We start from the raw sequence: 20240 nt of genomic DNA on the forward strand, positions 1-20240 counted from the left end.
CACCTAGCTGCCCTTCAGGGAGATGGAATTCATTAAAGGAAACTGAACATTGGGGAAAAGAAAGAGAGAGAGAGAGAGAGAGAGAGAGAGAGAGAGAGAGAGAAAATCTTTGATGACATTTGTATATATCAAAAACCTAGATCACAATAAAAAAAAAATCATCTCTTTATTTGAGCTGTCTCACATTAAGCATGTGTGGATCTCCTACCATGTCCTGAGCGCTATGCCAGACTCTGGAGAGCAAAAATTAGTAGGAATAGTACCTGTTCTCTAGAGCCTCCAAGTTGCTCCATTGACTACACATTATCTGATAAGTAGTGGAGATGATCACACTGTCCAAGCTGGTCAGGTACTTTATTTTACCTCATCTATACAAAAACACTTATTGAAATAGATACAAAGTGAAATAAAAAATGGAAACTTGATTCTGTCATCTGAATATTCATTAACAACCTGCAAAACAAACCCCACTTCCATAAAACACTGAACTCCTGCTGGGAAGTCTTGGGTGGTTATCTTATTTCATCAACTGTCACAGGCACATGAAATCTGAGTTAATCCTCTATCCCCACTAAGGGAGCTCCTTGCTTGTTTCCTCAGATACTTTGTTACAAGGAACAACCTCGGGCCCCAGGTGATTTTGATTTGAACAGCAGGTGTGAACAAGTTGAATTTACCTTAGCCTGGATTTATCTAACTCAAATATTGCCAGTGCCATTTATTATTTTTTTAGTAAGAAGAAAAAGAGTCTCGGAAAAAAAAAACATGGACTCTGCTCTTAGGGTTTGGGAATTCACAATCCAAGGAAGAAATTCTTGGTTCCAGAGTTGAGTTATAACAGGAAAATGAAAGTATCTCAGCATTTCAAAATTGCTGAAGGAAAAGCTCTCTTCTTGTTACAAATAGTTCATCTTTAGCAGTATTCTCTCATGTTTATAATAAAATTTTTCTTTTACTTCTGATGAGAAGAACACAAGTTAGTGTTTTAAGCTAAAAAGGGTACTTTCTCAAAACTTATATTTTTGCCTTTGTGATTCTTTTTCTAACTAAATCAAAACTGACCAATGAGATTTTGAAAGAAAACTCAATTTTTCAACAGCATCCTATAATCATAGACATTCTCATCACTGAAATAGCTTAAATAATTATAAATTATGATTAAAACCATTTGAAGCCCTGCCAACCTAAAAGACACAATTTTGGAATGGGATAAGAAAATTAGAATGCCTGATTACAGAAGGAAGAAAAAAAAAACTTTCGATTGAAAGAATGGACTAAATTTGGATTAAAATTATTTTTATCTTTTCATCACAATACCACACCATTTGGTTTAACTCGTGGGGGAGGCAGTGAGAAGAGAATAAAGGGATGGATCAAAACATCTCACTTAGTAATAGCCCCTTGTTATGTCCTTGTTTCTCTCCAAGGAGTGTCCCTGGGAACTTCATTGACAGCCCATCTCTCACTGACTGGGCAAGCCCACACATATTTTCCTATCCTGGAAATCTTTGCTTCTAAAAGAACTAATGACATGATCCCCTTCCACTTACACTTCAACTGAACTTACAAATGAAATTTGCAGACTAGCATGATCAATTGTATTTCTTGGCTTAATTTAACCTCAGAGCTTCACCTCCAAAACGCTGACTGTGTAAACTTGCTGAAACTAATCTGAACCTTTCTTTAAGCAAGTTTTGTCCTGATGGTTTTGTATCCCCCCCGCCCCCCCGCATCAAAGTGAACACAAGCTCAAATACTGGGTGGAGTTAGTCCCTATGATTACTACAGACCATTTAACCAAAGGAAGCCATGAAAGGATTAGATCCTGATGGCTCTATCCTCTTTAACAGTCATAGTAGCTAGGCTTAACAACAAAACCAAAATGTATTATGTGCCTATTCTGCAGTATGCATCATGCTAGATCATATGGATATAAGCAAAGATGATAATATATTAACAATAACAATAATAACTCCCCCCCAAGGCCTCATCATATGTCCAACAAATCAGTGTGGCACACACTATTCCATGTGCTAGAATGTAGCAGAGATCCCCATCTGTCCTTTTGAAAGTTATGTTGCAGTGGGCATAGATAGGCAGTCTTTTAAAAATCACTAAGAAAGGGCTGGACATGTAACTGAGAGGCAGAGCATTTGCCTAGCATACATGAGGCCTTGGGTTGAATCCCCCACACTGGGAGCAAGGAAGGAAGGAAATCAACAGAAATATAATATGGTATTTTAGATGGTGATACTACAATATTCCAGGTGCAGATTCTGAGGAGTAAACCAACATGGTAGCCTTGGAGGTGATGAAACAGGGTCCGAACTTAGATCAGTTGGAGCACTTGGATTTATAATGCAACAGAAAACGCTCTACCAAAATAAAAGGCAGAATATTGGAGAATCTTAATAAATTTACAGAGAACATGGAGAACCAGATTTGGGAATAGGGTAAGAACGAGACTAGGAATATCTGACCATCATGGCAATACCGGAATGCATGAACTTCAACTATTGCTTTCAACTATTGCTTTCAGCTCAAGAGTCAATTAACCAGGAAAGTTCAGCTTTCCCATCTGAGATCATTTGCCCTTTTCTTGGCTTACACAGCACAAGAGGGTAAGAACGCAGTACTTCTCCAGGAGGAGTGAAAAGAGGCTTGATTTACTATCCCCATTTCCCCAGGACTACATTGGACAGAAGAGAGATAACACCCAAAAAAGAAATCCAGATGATGAAAAGGAGAAGAATAAATGCCAGAAAATCTAGGGAGCTACTTGTGTCCATTATAAATTGCGTGTAATCTAGTGGATAAGGCAGGATTATAAATGAAAACTATCAGAGAATAAAGGCTCTTTCACAAACTAACCCATTCTTTTTCACTAAAGAGGTATTGGTGGTGTCTGGATGTCAATTTACCTCTTTCTAGGTATGAATATAATCCTGGCATTTGCCAAGCTGTCATGGATAATGGCTTATTTTGTAGTCAAGTAGTCACATTTACAAAGTTTTCATATAAAAAAGGCCCTAAATCTCTAGATACGCCATTTAAAAATTTTTTTTAAAAAAACATTTAATTTGCTTTTGAAGCCTACATAAAATTAACACATCCATTGCTCTCCACCTTCCTCTCAGACAAAGCACCAGAAATATATGTGAATTAGTTCACATATGGATAATCTTGTGAACTTCTGACTATAAAACAGCTGAAAAAGGCCAAAATATTTCATCTTAATCATTCTTTTCTCTATATATAGATAGTTCCTTTCTTTGGAAAGGAATAGAGATAAAATGATAGTCACTCATCCTTTTCAGAACAAGAGTATGCAAAAATTACACATCATGGTGCCAGGGGACATGCTTCAGAGTGTCCAAAGAGTATTTGCTGCTCCAATATAGTCGATTTTTGCCACTTACAAATGCAGATCCAGGAATGCCAGATCCTCCATGGTTTCAAAAGAAACTGAAATTCCCGATCTTTATGTGAAATCTTCTATAAACTTTGGGGTTTAGGATCATTTATGGTTTTGTTTGCATTTGAATATCTAAACACTGAGCCAGAAACTTTAAAAAATAATAATTTTTTTGAGCACAATACAGGCCAAATAAAACACCTAAGTGTGACCTCTGATCTCCATTCCAAATACCTTCCAGGTATAGAATGTAGCAGAGATCACCATCTTCCAGGTGTGATCAGACCCCAGTAGAGATGCCTGTATCCCTTGATTTCTTTCATGTCTCTAATAACACAACCCTGTCTTTTCCCCCATGGGAACCAAAGGAAGTTCTACATCAAAGACATATGATTCTCTGAGAATTCCCTTCATACTCCATCCATAAGCAAAATGACGAACACTTTTGGAGTGATTTCAAAATGACATTTTCCAGTGAAGCTATGGAAGTGTCCTGGCTTGCTCCTCCCTGTACACTATCTAGAAACACAATGGGAGTTTTGTGAAACTGTTTAGGGAGAGACCACCAGGCTGATTGGAGCAGGTGATACGCAACACATGAACCCACCTAAATGAAACACTTCCGCAATGACTCAAAAGAAGAAATACTATAGTGAAATGGGGCGGTGTGGGGAGGGGGGGTGCATAGTTAGAAAGGAGGCCCCCATTTTTCAGTACTGGGACCTGAACCCAGGGCCTCAAACATTCTAGGCAAGTGTTCTAGCACTGAGCTACATTCACAATCCTTTTTATTTTTTTGAAACAGAGTCTTGCTCTATTGCCCAGGCTGGCCTCAAACCCTTGCTCCTCCTGCCTATAGCACCTTGAGTTGCTGAATTATGGGCATGCACCACCATGCTGGCTCTATGAAGTCCCTTCTTAATTTCTCAGGCTCAACTTTCTTCCAGATTCCTTCCTTGTTATTTTAGTTGTATGGATTGGCTTCTGAGCACCATGAACTTGAGGCCTCATGTAAGACAAAATGGACAAAAAATGTTATGTATGTGTGAATTTCCAGAAGGAATTGAGAAAAATTTTTACAGAATATGCTCAGAGAATCAGTTAGCCAGTGGAGATTTATGTAAATATTTTTAAAGGTATTTTTAAGTGACCTAATCCAGACAACTGGGCTTCCTTTTGCATTTTCCCCTCCAAACAGTGGAAGCTTTATTCACAATCTCTGTGTAAAAGGAACATGTTTTTTCTATCCCCTGGTTAGGGAACTGTAGAATCATTTCCTTTCTACAATGCAAATGCACTTACTTCGTGTGAATAGCAAACCATAATCATGAAAGGGAACAATAGGGCACTGCCCTGAGAGAGTATGTTTCATCCTCTCAAAACTTTTATAAATGTTAACCAGTTAATTGATAGGTGAAGTTGACCTGTAAAACAAAATGTGAAAACTAAAGCTGAAGATATTTAAAAGCTCTCTGTACAAAGAGATTCAGTGTCTGAGTCTGAATTAGAACTTGGACCTTCCTAACAGGAGTTCAGAGATTCAACTCATATAAACATTTGAAAGGTCAGCTGTTCATCAAAAACTTTTCCAACTACAGCAAATGTATCCTTATTAAGTTTCTCTTGCAAAAGTTCCAAGGTGCTGAACACTCATCCATTGCCACCAATAATTAACAATCCCCAAAAGCCCAAATACAGAGAATTTTTTGCTGGCATTTTGAAACTTCAGACTATCTTAGCATCAAAGCATGTGGGAATGGGAAAAAGGGAGGCTAGGAAAAAAGACTTCAAGCTGAGAATTTTTCTTGAGATTGATCCTTCTCTGTTTCAATCAGGTTTGCAGCAAGAAGAAATGAAGCCCTTCCAATAAGGACTTTGTGCTTCCTAGAAATGGGAAGAAAAGTTTTTTTAAAAGCAAAACAATACTACTGGTGTATTAGTTAAAATATCCAACAAAACTTAGAATTAAAAATAGGCACTATAGCCATTCCTTATTCTATCTAGTAAACTTTGATTTGAATATATCTATCTACTCAAAGTTTAGTGACTTCAGAAAATTACCTGAGCTCCTCATCTACTATGAATTTTTTTCCCTCACATTCTTTTTGCACATCCCACATGAAAATTCACAAGCCTAATTTAAACAATACTATTTATTGTGGGACTTGAGAACTGAATAGCTATCAGCTCTAAAAGGTTTCCCTGAGTCTCACACCCACATGCTCTCTTATAACTAGTTTCTACATGGCCATGTTTAATCCCACAGGTTTACATGATGAGCTATGTGGAACATCAGCAAGAAGGCAGGACTACATACAGCAGGATTTAACCTCTATGTCAAACACAAGATAAACCTGAAACAAACGGTAGGCCTAAATGTAAAAAAGCATTAAACTTCTAAAGAAGAAATCTTTATGACATTGGGTTAGGGGAAAATTTCTTAAGACAAAAAAGAAAACATGAATTAAATAAATAAATAAGTAACCCTTTTAATCTCCAAAAGAACAATTAAGATGACAAAAATTCAATTCATGGACAGTCAGAAAATATTTGCAAAATATATATTTGATAAAGGGCTTATATCCAGGGTTGTTATACACCATCAAGTGTTGTTATATGTTCATATGTTTATGCCATTCAATAAGAAGCTACAGAATCCAATTTTTTTTAAGAGCAAAAAGTTTGAATAGGCAATCCCAGAAGAGGGTAGGCAGATGGTTGATGAGTTCAGAAAAGACGCTCAACACCATTAGTCATCAAGAAATTGTGAATTAAAATCAGAGTTACCACTGTGATTTTAGAATAGCTAAAGTTAAAAAGACTTGCAACACCAGGTGTTGTCAAGGATGGAAGCAACCAGAATTCTAATACATCACTAGAGAAATACAACACAGTAGAGCCATATGGAAAAACAGAATAGCAGTGTCTTGTAAAGCTAAACATAGATTTATCATATAACTCAGGAAACCTACTCCTTGATATTTTTCCAAGAGAAATTAAAGCATATTTCCACACAAAGAATATTCATAGCAGGTCTATTCATAATCATCAAAAATGAGAAACAACCCAAATGCCCATCAACTGATAAATGCATAAACAAATCAAATGTAGCTATAAAATGAAATACTACTTATTAATAATTTAAAAACTATGGATAAAAGCAATGCAGATAAATCTCAAAAGGTATATATTAAGCAAAACAATCTAGATTCTAAAGACTACCATACTGTATGATTCTACCTGTAGGACATTCTGGAAAAGGCAAAACTATAGTAACAGAAAGCAAATCAATGGCTTTCTGTCACTATATTTAGAACACCCTTTTGATTTTTTTTGTTTGTTTGTTTGTTCTTGCTTTTTTTTTTTTTTTAAAAGAAGGAAGGCCTCTCCTGAGTTGATAAAACTCACTATGCAAACTAGGAGTGAGGAAAAGAGAAAATGCAAAGGGCATGGGGTACTTTCTTTCTTTCTAGAGTGAAATAATTTATATCATGATTGTGTTGGAAGTTATGTAGCTATATATAATTACCAAAATTAATCAAGCCATACACTTAAATGAGTGAAATTTATTATATATAATAAATAAATGAAGCTAAAAAGAGAAATCTCTGTTTCAGGAATCAGAATCTCTATATTCATTTACTCTTGTTCTACAAAAATCTTGCTCTTTGGAAAATCTGAGTACTTATCTTTGCAATATCATAACAGCTTCAAGGTTTCATTTCAGAAGGAACCCATTAAACATTTTATATGTGTGATTTGTTTTGATGTTTGTTCAGGTTAATAAGACACATCAGAAAACTGAACGGTGATTTGACTTCTTCCTTTGTCATTTTTAGAACACCATTTTTTTTTTTTGAGAGGAAAGACCTCTCCTGAAATTGCTAAAACTCACTATGCAGGGGCTGGGGATGTGGCTCAAGCGGTAGCACGCTTGCCTGGCATGCACAGGGCGCTGGGTTCGATCCTCAGCACCACATAAAAAAATTTAAAAAATAAATAAAAGATGTTGTGTCCACTGAAAACTAAAAAAAAAAAAAAAATTCTCTCTCTCTCTAAAAAAAAAAAAAAAAAAAAAAACTCACTATGCAAAGCAATTTAACAAGCTTCCATTCAGTGTCTGCTACCTTGAACTCTGGAACCAAACTGTTGGGTTTAAATTAAGGCCTGTCACTTCATAGTGTGACCTTACCATACTTCAGTTTCCCCATCCAGGAATCCTCATAGGGTTATTCCAAGGATTCAGATGAGCTAATATGTTAAGCGTTGAGAACGGGGCTTTGCACATAATCAGCTTGCCATTATTATGTTGTGTGAGATGCTAAAACTACAGAGGGATAAAATAGGGTTTGCTTTTGTCGTTTGTTTTGATGAGCTCACAGTTTGGTAGAGAGAGAACAAACTAATAACAACCTGTCAAAAGAAACACAAAGAGAAATGTTTTAAGTACTCTGAGAGCGCAGCAAGGGGAGATTGTCAAGGAACCCTACAAAGAACAACTAAGTTTTAGAGGAAAAAAAGTAGTTCTTAAAGCCTGAAAAGAATAAAAAAACATGTCTGCTACATGCTGTATAATATGCTACATAATTTACACAGGCCATTTCTCTTGTAATTGTGGCAATAACCCCACAAAGCACGTACTACAGGGCCTATTTTGCACATGAGGAATCCAAGTGTCAGAGATTGTGAATCGCTTGCCTGAGGTCACAAAACTAGTACTGTACATGCCTTACACAATGATCCAAATTTGGCCCTTCTGACTGCGAAACCAGAGCAGAGAAAACAGGATAGCAAAGCATGCAGTGAGTTGAGGAAAGCACAAAGAGTTCAGTGTGACTACAACATAAAGTTAGAAAGAGCAGGACGTGGAGTCCTGTAACCATTTCTCCTGTCTCAAACAGGAGACTTCATTTCTGTACTCTGAGGAGGAAGGCTTTTAAGGCCTACTGTTTCAATAGATTTTCCCTTCCTTTGTGAGATCTTGATATCCATGGCAGAGGTTTCTTAAAGTGTTGTCAGTGACCATAAGTATCTGAAGCCCTGGGAAATTTATTAGAAATACAAATTTTCTAGGTACACACAAGCACATGGAAATAGAATCTTTTTGATCTGGGCCCTGAACTTGCCTATTTAACAATTTTTCATATATAGAAAAGTTTGAAAACCCCCATAGAATGCAGGTTTTCTCAGATCCCTGCCTCTCAGGTCTCCAAGAGCCAACTAAGCTCTCAAACCTCAGTGTACATATAAATCACCTGAGAATCAACATTCAGATTGTGATTCAGTCAGTTAGGGGAATGAGAGGGACTGAATTTCTGCCAGGGGCTGTGGACAGCACTGGTCCACAGACCACACTTGGAGACACAGGGTTGAAGAATATCCTGTCCAAATTTCTTCTCCTTTTCAACCATCCTTCTTGCTCTTGTGTTTATCTCCAGACTACTTCTCCAGGTGGACTACACTTTAAAACAACCTTCTATTTATTTACTGTCTAAAAATTTTGTGCATTTGCCGAACTATTTTATTCATTTACTTGTCATTGAAAAATAATCCTTCTTAAACTTTTTTTCTTTGATGTCTGAAACTGGATCCTGAAATTCTGGGAGGGCCTAAGAGGTCAAGCTGATAGTATACAAAATAGAGGGATTGATGATAATATGAGGTATGCAAAAATTGACCTTTTCTTATGGTATAATGCATATCATTCATATCATCAGTCATGGGGACCAATTAACATTTTCTTCAGCACAGTCTTTTAAATAACATAATGAAATCAACAGGGTTGCCATCTCTGTACTCATCAAGGATTGACTAAGGAGGATTCTTAGTCAGAATGAATCTCCTTATTTAGAACCTAAGGAGCCTAAGCATTCAGGTCTCCTGTGCAGACATGCTCTGGAAGCCTCTCCTTGCTGGCACTCCTGCAGGGAAGAAGCTGTGTGCAGCTGACTGCCAAGGCTTCAGCTCTCTGGCACCAGGCAATGGCAAAAGCCACTCCCGCTGAAAGGCATCCTTTGCACTCAGGGTGAGAATGGTTACTTTAGAAAATGGCTGTAAGTTCCTAATGCCTTTTTCTGTGTGCTATCACGATTTTAAAGCACTAATCCTTGATCCTTTTCAAGGTCCCTGCTTCACATCTTTGCAGTGCCTTTCTTAATGTGTGTCCATTAACCTAGACTCATTCTTGGCTTTGCAATTCAGACAGTTACTTTACCTCTGTGGTTAAAACTCTTCTGTCAGTTATTCCCACTTAATTCAGATGAATTAAATAGGCACTTTCAGAAAGGTGCTACATTACCCACTCTATTATCAAATGGACAGTAGTACTGCATGCCAAGGGTTCCCTAGAGGCAATAGTCTTATTTTATTTGATGAATTTTAGGTGATTAAAATATATTTTGAACCGAAACTCCACATATTTTCTCCAAAGTCTTAGTCCTAGACTAAAAAGGAACGTATCATTCAAATATCTAACATTGTTTTTAAGAAACATGCCATCAATGGAAAGATAAATCTACAATTTGGGAAAACTGAAATTAAGACACTCTTTGTTACTTAATATGCCATTCTAGATGGAGTCACCCATGCCAAGGATGATTCTTGGAAAATAATTACAATTCAGTTTTCTCCATTTTCTTTCTTGGCTTTTCTCCCTTTCTACTTCTCCCCTCACCAGAGTTATTCATTCATTTAATAATTTTTCTTGAAAACCGACTATGTGTCATACAGTGTTAGGTTCTAGTTATATAACTTAAAATAAATGAAATAGAGTCCCTTCTCTCACATAATGAAAGAAAGAGAAATAAACAATTATAACATAATGTGTTCCGTTCTTGATTTAAAGTGGTTACCAACCAATTCCCGCCACAATTGGATGTTTAGCGCAGCTTAGTAGGTTGATTTGCAAGGCTGGTTATTTCTTTTCATACAAGATCACTATGCCTGCAATTTGTGTAGTTGCCACTAACAGAGACAATAGAGTCTTGTATTAAATAATATACAGTAGCCCCCTTATCTGTTACTGTATCTCAGCGTGCTCAATAAGACCCATTTTGCTTAATAGTGGCCCCACAAGAGTAGTGATGCTGGTAATTCAAATATGCCAAAGAGAAGCTGCAAAGTGCAGCTTTAAGTGAAAAGGTAAAAGTACAATAAGATATTTCAAGAGAGAAAGAGAGCACATTCACCTAACTTTTCTTATAATTGTTGTTTTGTTATGATTTATTATTGTTAATCTTTTTCTATGCCTATTTTATAAATTAAACCAAATATGTTTAAATTTGTATGTATAGAAAAAAATATAATTCTCGTATGTACATTCCATGTATGTATTATATGTCAAAATACATTCTGCTGTCATGTATGACTAAAAAAAAAATAAAAATAAATCGTATGGTTAGAAAAAAATATAGTCCTCAAATGTAACTTTCAAATATAAGGTGAGGGTCAGGAAACTGCTATATTCCCACTGACTTTCCCCATACATACCTCTCAGAACATTTAGCATACAATTCAGTTTTTCTTTTTGTATAAAAGAAGTTTTTACTAAACTGAATGATATAAATAGAAAATTATCCATGGACAATGCTTATCATAAAAATCTCAATAACTATATTATTATTGTTGTAGTCGTTGTTGTTGTTGTTGTTATTATTATTATTATTATTATTTTGACAGAATCTCACTGTGTTAACCCTATCCAGGCTGGTCTCAAACTCCTGAGTTCAAGTGATCCTCCTACCTCAGCCTTCCTAGATGCTGCTTCTTTGTTGTTGTTTTTTTATTTTGTGGTGCTGGGGATTGAACCCAGGCCCTCATGCTGCTATTCAAGTGCTCTACTACTGAGCTACATCCCTAAGCCTGAAATTCAGGATAAAAGAAATTTAAAACCATACAAATAATTTGGTCCCTTTGAACACATGAGCTTATTTATTTATTTATTTATTTATTTATTTATTTATTTTGTTGTAAATGGACAGAATGCCTTTACTTTATTTGTTTATTTTTATGTGGTACTAAGGATTGAACCCAGTGCTTCATGCATATTAGGCAGGCACTCTGCCGCTGAGCTACAGCCCCAGCCCAGAACACATGATCTTTATTCCTGTCAGTACTTGCTCATCTTAACAGTTTTGCTTCTTATCCTGTCTTATGATATAATAAGAAATATATATTTGGTCCTTTTCCCCAGTTCCCGAAACAGCTTCTAAATAAAACAATAGAAATTTCCTAAAGAAATAAGAGTAAGAAAACATCTTTTGTCATTAATATCAAACCATTTCTAACCATACCTGAGTCTATGCTGAGGACACTTGGTGGATGGGGGCTGGTTGCCAGAGGAATCTACCATGTGATTGAAAGGGTAGATCTTTCACCCCCATTCCCAGGGATAGAGTGGGGCTGGAGGTTAAGGCAAACACCAGTTAATTAACCATACCTACAAAATGGAACTTACATAAAAACCCTAAAAAAAGAGATTGGGAGATCATTTGGGGTTGGTAAATGTATCCACTAGCCAACAGGGTGACATATCCCAAACTCCATGGGTCCAAAACATTCTGGACCCTTCTGGATCTTGCCCTGCATACCTGTTCATCTGACTGTTTATTTATATCCTTTATAAAATCCCCTATAATAAACTAGTATTCATGTTTCCCTGAGTTCTGTGAGCAGTCACAGCAAATTTTTGAACCAGAGGAGGGGAATGGGTCATAGAGCCAAACTGTACAGAAGCATCTATAATACGCTGTTTGCAATGGCATCTAAAGTGGGGGACAGTCTTGTGGGATTGAACTCCAACCTGTGGGGTATGCCATAAATCTGGAAAGTTAGAATTGAATTGAATCATTGATGTGCTGTTGGTGTCTGAAGTGAATAGGAGAAATTCCTGGTGTGGAAAACCCACACATTTGGTGTCCTAAGTGTTGTGAGTAGAGCAACCATATTCCATTAGGTCCGAACAGAAGATTTTCCCTGACTTAACTTTTTTAAAATATTTTTTTAGTTGTAGATGGACACAATGACTTTATTTTATTTATTGTTATGTGGTGTTGAAGATGGAACCCAGCGCCTCGCATGTGCTAGGTGAGTGCTCTACCGCTGAGCCACAACTCCAGCCCCATGACTTAACTTTTTAAAATAGAAACATCTGGGTTATACTCACCGGATCATGCTTTGGAGCTACTGAGTGACATCTCATCTTTGACCTTAATCCCTGGGATTAGACATCTTTTTAACCATCTGGGTCCCTCATTGCCTAGATGGGCCTCATTCTCCCACCCTGTATCCCTGGAACTACTTGCACTCACCTCCTTTCATGGAAGGTGCTCCATCTTCACAGACGCGCTCTCTTTCCAGTCTTGGCCTAATTCTTTATCCCTCAGCTGGAATAAAAAGAGCAGGAGGCTAAGTGACATGACTGTAAGGAAACTGACAAGTCATCATCTCTTCAAATTAGGAAAAATCCTGACCCTTGCCCACCCCTCCAGATCACTCCAAGCCTTCTTCTGAATAGCCCATTTGTTTGAGAGGTGATTTTATAGTAAGATTACTATAACTATGACTTGTGTATTAAAATCTTACTTTATCAAAGAATTTTTTTTTTGTACCAGGTATTGGACTCAGGGGCACTTAACTGCTGAGCCACTTCCCTAGCCCTTTTCTTTTTTTTTTATTTTGAGATAGGGTCTCACTGACTTGCTCAGGGCCTCACTAAATTGCTGAGGCTGACTGAATTTGTGATCCTCCTGCCTCAGCCTCCCAAGCTACTGGCATTACAGGCATGCTCCACCACACCTGATTTTTACTAATTTTTTTAAAACTACATCTTGATATATCTCAAAAGGATTTGAGAAGATTTACAAATTAAACTGTAAGATCACCAAAAATGTCATAAAGGTAAAAAGAGGAAAAGAGAGAAAACCTGATAATACTGAGAACCAGCTAACCCCACCATTGAAATTTGAGGAAATTAACCTTATAGACCATCTATAACCTTGAATAGTGTTTATCTGGTGTTGTGTATAATGGTTCCCACCTCCTACCCCTGCCTTTTACTATACCGTGTGTTCTTTGGGAACTAGAGATGGACTTTAGCCTCCTTTTTTTAATCAAGAGGTCTTTGCAAAGTGCTGGACACAAGCTGGATTTTCAGTAACAATTTGCTGAATTCACTCTGGGGATTTCTAAATTTTCTCTGTCTTTTTTTTCCCCTCTATGTCTTTTAAGAGCTGTGCTTTTTTTTTTCCTTTCTAGCATTTTAATATGGAATTTAAATATACTAAAATAGAACCACTTTTAAGATTCAATTTTAGGTGGCTTTCTTTCCTATGATATTAAGATGTTTATAAGAAAATTTAGATGTGACTCTTCCTAAAGTACTTTGCATTTTTTTAAAGGTTAAAGGAAATACCTTCTCCTTTCTGTACCTTTTTCAGTTTTCTGCCACAGAATGTCCTCACATAACCCTTCCACCCACCAGGCAACCCTGCCACGTAGGTGTGCGGAGAGCACCATCTTCAAGCCAGTGTCACGCTTTCCTACCCTTCCTGCCACTGCTCCCTCTAACTCTTCTTAAGGACATAGCTCCTGCTCCACTGAGAAACACCAACGAATGAAGAATTCAAGAGATTTCCATTACTTCTTGGAGAATGACTGCTGTCAAACAACACTTGTAAATTTTATAGCATACAATTTATCTTAGACTCTCACAGCCTCATCAACATTTTCTAGAAAATTTCAAACTACAAGGAAAAATTTTAATGCCTTTCAATATTCAGTCTATCTTTTGAAAGTGTAAACTTCTTATCAAAGCCAAAGCTTATTACATTTACTCCTTTTTTTAAGTCCTATAACTTGTTCTTTTATTTTTTAATATCAAAACCAGTTTTATTCTTTATCCACAGTTTCATTGTTGCATTATAGTTATGCATAACTATGGGATTTGTTGTTACATATTCACACATGCACACAATATAACAATATAATTTGGCCAATATCACTCCCCAGCACCTCCTCCCTCCCTCTCCACCTCCCACCCCTTGGTCTCTTTCCTAATTCAAATATCATTAACATGTTTCCTCAACAAGCATGCTATAAAATGTCATAATTCCTAATCCTTGATTGGTTTAATTATTAATACATCTTTAAATATTTCTGCCCTCCAAATGCTAACAAAAATATTTTTATTGAAAAACAATTGATTTTATGTTCACCTTTGGGAACTTTCTATAACACCGATTTTTGTGTTTTATTCATACATATTCTTCTAAGCACCTAGACCAATGCTTTTCACACACACACACACACACACACACACACACACACACACAAAAGGAGACTAATCAAATATTTGTGAATACAAAGCAATACTCTTTCTCTCTTGACCCATCATTATTATCCTCACTACTGAGCAGTCTCTCATAAAGCCTTCCCTTATACCTTAGCAGTTGCTTGAGGAGATGTTATTCATTTTGGTAAAGTAATGTAATAAGACATAGGAAATTCTCCCATAAGAGCATAAGCTTTTAAGCCACCAAAGGACAGCTGCATTCTGGGGCTCATCACACTAGCATGGTCTTGAATGAAAATTAAGCAGAAAGCATGTAGGAAACCCCAGATTATCTCCCTACTACCCTCAGCCTACTTTGTTCCCTTCTTAATCTGCATTTGATTTAAGCAGCTAAAAGAAAAGAATTCAAAAAAGGTTTAAATTACAAGAAACAAGATGACCGGTTGGAAATTAAAGGCTATATATCTGAAGGAACTTAAATAATTCTGTCAGGGGGAAAAATAAAGAGGACAAATTGTCATAAATGAAACTGGTTGCACAAGAGATTTATCAAAAACCAGCCAATGTCTGTACAGTTGGTGGGAGAAGAGGAACTAGCAGTTGAGATCAGAAGTGCTGGGCAGCACAAGGACAGTGTCCAAAAGATACAGTGAACTGGACTCATGTAGATGACAAAATTCATAAAATTGCAATCAGGTAGGCAATGGTTCTATGGCTCAGAGCAAGCAATAATAATTATAATGAAAGCAACTTACAAATACTGAGCATTTCTACATATCTGGCACATGTTGTCTCTTTAATTCTTATGATTCTGTGAGTCAAATGTTATTGTTTCCTTGTGTTTAAAATGAAAAAAAAAGAACTTAGGTAAGCAAAGAAACTGAGATGAAGATCAAAGCAGTGGTTAGGTCACTTGCCCAGACTCACCCAGCTAGACAATAGGCCTTACCCTGGGCAGTCCGGTGGCTACATAGAACACTTCACTTCATGTCCTTATTGTAGTCTCAGTCAGTGCAGAGAGTCAGAGGAGCAGGCCACAGGAGAAAAGGGCCAGGGTTCAGGCAGTGAGTCAGTGCACAGGTAGTGGCTAAAACACAAGGTAGGCTGCAGATCCAGTGAAGAATTGGAATGTTAGGCTAGTAAACTGAGACAGAAGCCAGCATGTTAGGGGAAGGAAGGAAAGGCTCAAAGAGAGGGATCATGTAGCACTCACCCCTGGCACATTGTATATAACCCACATGTGGTGGGACATATGCTGGGTGCAAGAGAATAGACTAAGGCCATCGTTGCACTTCCAGGCCTGGGTAGGACTGTCACAAGGGAGAGGCTGAGCTGCAGAGGGATTTGGGAGAGGTAGTGCTGATCAGATACCGCTGCAACTCATACAGCCCACCAGCCCAGGAGTCAAACTAAAGCAACTTAAGAAGAGACTGTAAAGACATGGATGTGGCCCACGAATTTCAGTCAGTGCTTCTAATTAATAAGGGCTAGTCATAGAACTAAATCAGAGCCCTCTGATGCCCTGTAAAAGAATGCATTTTTAGATAGATCAATAAACTATTAAAGTTCAAAACTTTCCCCATTTATTCAGGATAAATCATTCCTTTGGGAAGAATCAATTGTTTAGGTCAAAGGCTCCTGCAATCAATCATCTACAAAGCTTTAGAAAATATATTCCTGGGTGCCACGTCAAACTTACAGAATTAGACTATCAGGTGACAGGGCACAGGAAATTATATGTTTTAAAAGCATTCTGGAGAATTTTGATGATCTGTGTGACTCATCTGCATGAACAAAGGCTGTGAGCAGCATCCATTGGTGAGAATATTCCCCAAGAGTGGCATCTTTTTGCCAGTTCTTACAGGGGCAATGTCATTCCCCTGTTTAGAGCACTTTTGTGGAATTGTCACCTCATTTCATGTCATCAGGTACCTGGGACCCAACCAGCTAGAGCCCTTCACTCAGACAGTAGAGGCTGTTGCATGGTAATGGAATAGGGCCTTAAACTGGGGCTTTCAAACAAAGAGGATTTGTGAACGATCCAGTCAACCATGGATAAGCAGGAAACAGCTTACTAAGTGATTGGATGAAATGGAAACAACACAGCAGCTGTTACACAGAAGTAGGTTTGGGTAGTGACTGAGTGTCCTCTCCTCTGAAGTAATGACAGGTGCTAAGCAGGAGTGGCTAGGCCAATAGCTAGGTTTGTTCCCATTCCCTGGGTCTTGTTCTATCACTTTCCTTTGTCCTGTTCTATGTGACAGGGATTGGGACAGTGCAGGGCGCAGGGCTGAATTTAAGTTCTAGGAATAGTTTTTTCCCAAGAAGAACACACTTTGAACTGTTGGGTTTTGTTCTAAAATTTTCACAAGCACTATTTCATTGATGAGCCACTTTTGGTCCTCGAGATACCTTAATAGCAATCAAGATACAGAATTTGTTATGATTTACTCTAAGGATCCTTATCTCCCAGCAAGTATGGAGGTTTCTGACACAGTAAATGACAATAAGCTATTTCCACCCCACTTAGAGCAGCTTCGGAGGAGGTTAATTGAAATTATACTCTCAAGGGCTGAGATTAGGTAAGGGATACTGATTAGGTAAAGTTACTGATAATGGCGCAGGGGGTCCTTCCCTGTGACTTGAGTTCTTCACAATCCACTCTGCTGTCTTCCTACGAATGAATAACTCATGTCTGTGGTATCAACTTGATCAGCAACATATTGGCCAAAACAAAGAGGAAGATGCTTCAGAGTTCAACCAGCCTTGCCATCGTCGGCCTTCTTCTGATATTTAAACACAATCTAAATTGCTGAACACCATAATCAATTTAAAGGAGAGAGATTTGGCTCTCCTTAGGCATTTCAAGAAAAAAATGTGGTAACTTTTCTAGAGACATTTTCAATAGGTCCATGTTCAGAAAATAAGGGCAAGGAGAGAGGATTTGCCACAGATTCAAGCAGAGAATATATCACCTTTCAAAGAAGAGTTGTCTAAAATAATCAGTGGTTCAAAGACAAGCTGATCAAGAAAACCTAGTGGGGAAAAACAGCAAACCACACCAAGTGGGTTTGAAAATCAGCACTTCCTACAGCCATGTGGCTGTATTTTCCTCAAAATTTTGTCCTTGTCAAAATGGCTGACCCAAGATACAGTCTAAATCCAGCCACTTCACCCTTCTCTTGCACAACAGCCTTGGCTTTGGACCAATGTCTCAAAGAGCAGGTAGAAGTTACTGTCCCAGGCAGCTAAATATAGTGAGAGAAATGAAACACCCTTTTTTTTTTTTTTCCTTTTTCAAGTCAAGCAGGACCTTGCAAGAAGCAAAACAAGAATTTGGTTTGCTGGGTAATTTAAACAGCTGAATGGATGAAATGTGTAGCATAATTTGTTCACGAGCTTATAGCCAATGGAGAATGATATATAACCCTCTGAATTGCTGGTGGTAACAGACAAATCCAAACAATCCATAAAGAACCAGTGTCACATAATTGAAAAATAAAACATGTAAACAAGTTGGCAGCTTCTCTGAGCCTGACTACTTGCCCAAGCTCTGCACCGTAGAGTGAAAAAAAGTCAGGATTTAAGTCAGATGGCCATGGTTCAACTACCAGCTTGCTTTACCTCACTTTACCTCTCTCAGACTGTTTCTTTGTCTGTTACATGCCAATGATAATTATATATGCCTCACAGGGTTACCATGAGGATTCAGTAATAACAATAACACTTTTACTACTTAAATGTTTGCTGGCATCAGGAAAACTTGCATCACAGCCCTCTTAGAGTTAATATCCTTTTTTCATCCTCTCAGGATGAAGGTGATATGGCAGAGATGGAATAGAATGTCCCTTAGATCACAAAAATGTCACTCTGTTGTAAAAGGTCTGCAGGCCTCTGTGCCTGCCAACCTTTTCAAGTTTCATCAGTCTCCCAGTGAGTATTGCCAAGGTTCCCCCAACTGGCTCCCTTAGTCATGTATGTGAATCAAACCATTTCTAATGCCCCTCTCTCAATGCCAAAACCTTTGGGAACTCACAGGTATACAGGGTGGATCAGCATGACTACATTATTAGTCAGAGAACAAACATTCCAGGTAAGCAATTTTGTTTTCTCCCAAAGATTAAATCCATTCCCACCTGTGGAGACTAATGGGCTCCAGGGATCTTTCTCTATATATTTAACAATGAGATAACTAAGTGGCAAAGTCAACAATAATCAGAAAGCAGGTGCAAGGAACCAACCAACTTTCTTACAAATATTGTTTTTCCTTAAGGGAAATAAGACACACCTTTAATACAACAGCCCTGAAACCTGAAACATGGGGAGAGGAAGGTTGCCAACCAGGAATAATTTCTATTAGAGCCATCAGCTCAAACTCTGGTCTTTGCAGGAAATGGAGTTCAGAACACAAATGGACTTCTCTGAGCTTAGGTACCCAGGTTAAAGTCCTTGGACCCTCTTCAACTAATTTCTTCTCTCAATCTACCAAAGCTAAACCCTTTACCCTGGTGATTATTCCTTTGAAACGTCTTCATATTTTTCCTTCTTTTTTGATTTCCACTGAACTCTACCATTTTACCTCTTTCTGCCTTGACTCTCAAGTGCCCCCTAAGTAGTCCTTTAGACCCTTCAAACCCATACTTCCAACAACCACCCAACTGTCAGAATCAAATAGGCCTCTATAAAGTCATGCCTTAGCCCAAAATACAAGTTAAGCTCCCAGTATTCTTTAAGTCTGACCTCTTCCTCTCTTTAGGTCCTTCATAATCTGACCACACCCTACCAACTTGGCCTTATTTTCTAGTCAGACTGGCTTCCTCACCAGGCTCACATGAACACACAAGACACACCCCCACATGGCTCACTCCACTGCCCTCCACTACTTTGCACATGCTATTGGCTCTCATCTGGAATGTTCTGCTTCTCCAAATGCATATCAAACCATGCTCATTCTTCAGGACCCAGGAGTAGCCTTTGTTTGCTCCTGCACAGCTCAAGAAACATTTTCTCTGTACTATTAAAATTGTACCACTTAATGAAACAGCTGTATATTGTTCTTCATTCATTTCATATATGTACCAGACTTTTGTCCACAACTGGGTAATAAATAAGGTCAGAAAATGCTAGTCTCTGTAATAAATAGGATCCCAAACACATTTAGTTGATCCCTCTTTTTTTTCCCCTTTGCCACATCCCCATTACTGCCATGGAATTTTGTCAATAAAATCAATCTTCTGTCATGGATCTTATAATTATTTAAATAAAAAATACAGTATATGAATATGCATCAATAAAACCTCTACATCTTCAGTGCAAGGGAAAAGGCAGTAGGTGAATTAGAAAAAAAATCACTGAAGAATGATTTAGGAGATTGACTTCTAGGCCTCACCCTGCCACAGACTATCTCTATGATCCTGGTTAAGCCTCCCAGTGTCTCTGCAAAAGGGTGGGGTTGGACTGGGTGACCTCTGTGAGCTCTTCCAGCTGTCTCTATGATTCTCAAGCAGCTAATAAGACATTAGAGCCTAGTTTTGT

At 37.9% G+C, this 20240-nt stretch overlaps 1 long non-coding RNA gene across 1 annotated transcript in view; it reads right to left on the minus strand.

The window, feature by feature from the left end:
• The window catches only part of LOC114086478 (uncharacterized), a 194122-nt gene that overhangs the window by 55985 nt on the left and 117897 nt on the right, over positions 1-20240 (minus strand). The window contains exon 2 of the long non-coding RNA XR_003581637.2: positions 12724-12798. This is a non-coding gene — a long non-coding RNA (uncharacterized lncRNA). The remainder of the gene's footprint in view (positions 1-12723; positions 12799-20240) is intronic.

The sequence above is a fragment of the Marmota flaviventris genome, chromosome 5 (genome assembly GCF_047511675.1).
Source record: "Marmota flaviventris isolate mMarFla1 chromosome 5, mMarFla1.hap1, whole genome shotgun sequence".
Taxonomy (NCBI): Eukaryota; Metazoa; Chordata; class Mammalia; order Rodentia; family Sciuridae; genus Marmota; species Marmota flaviventris.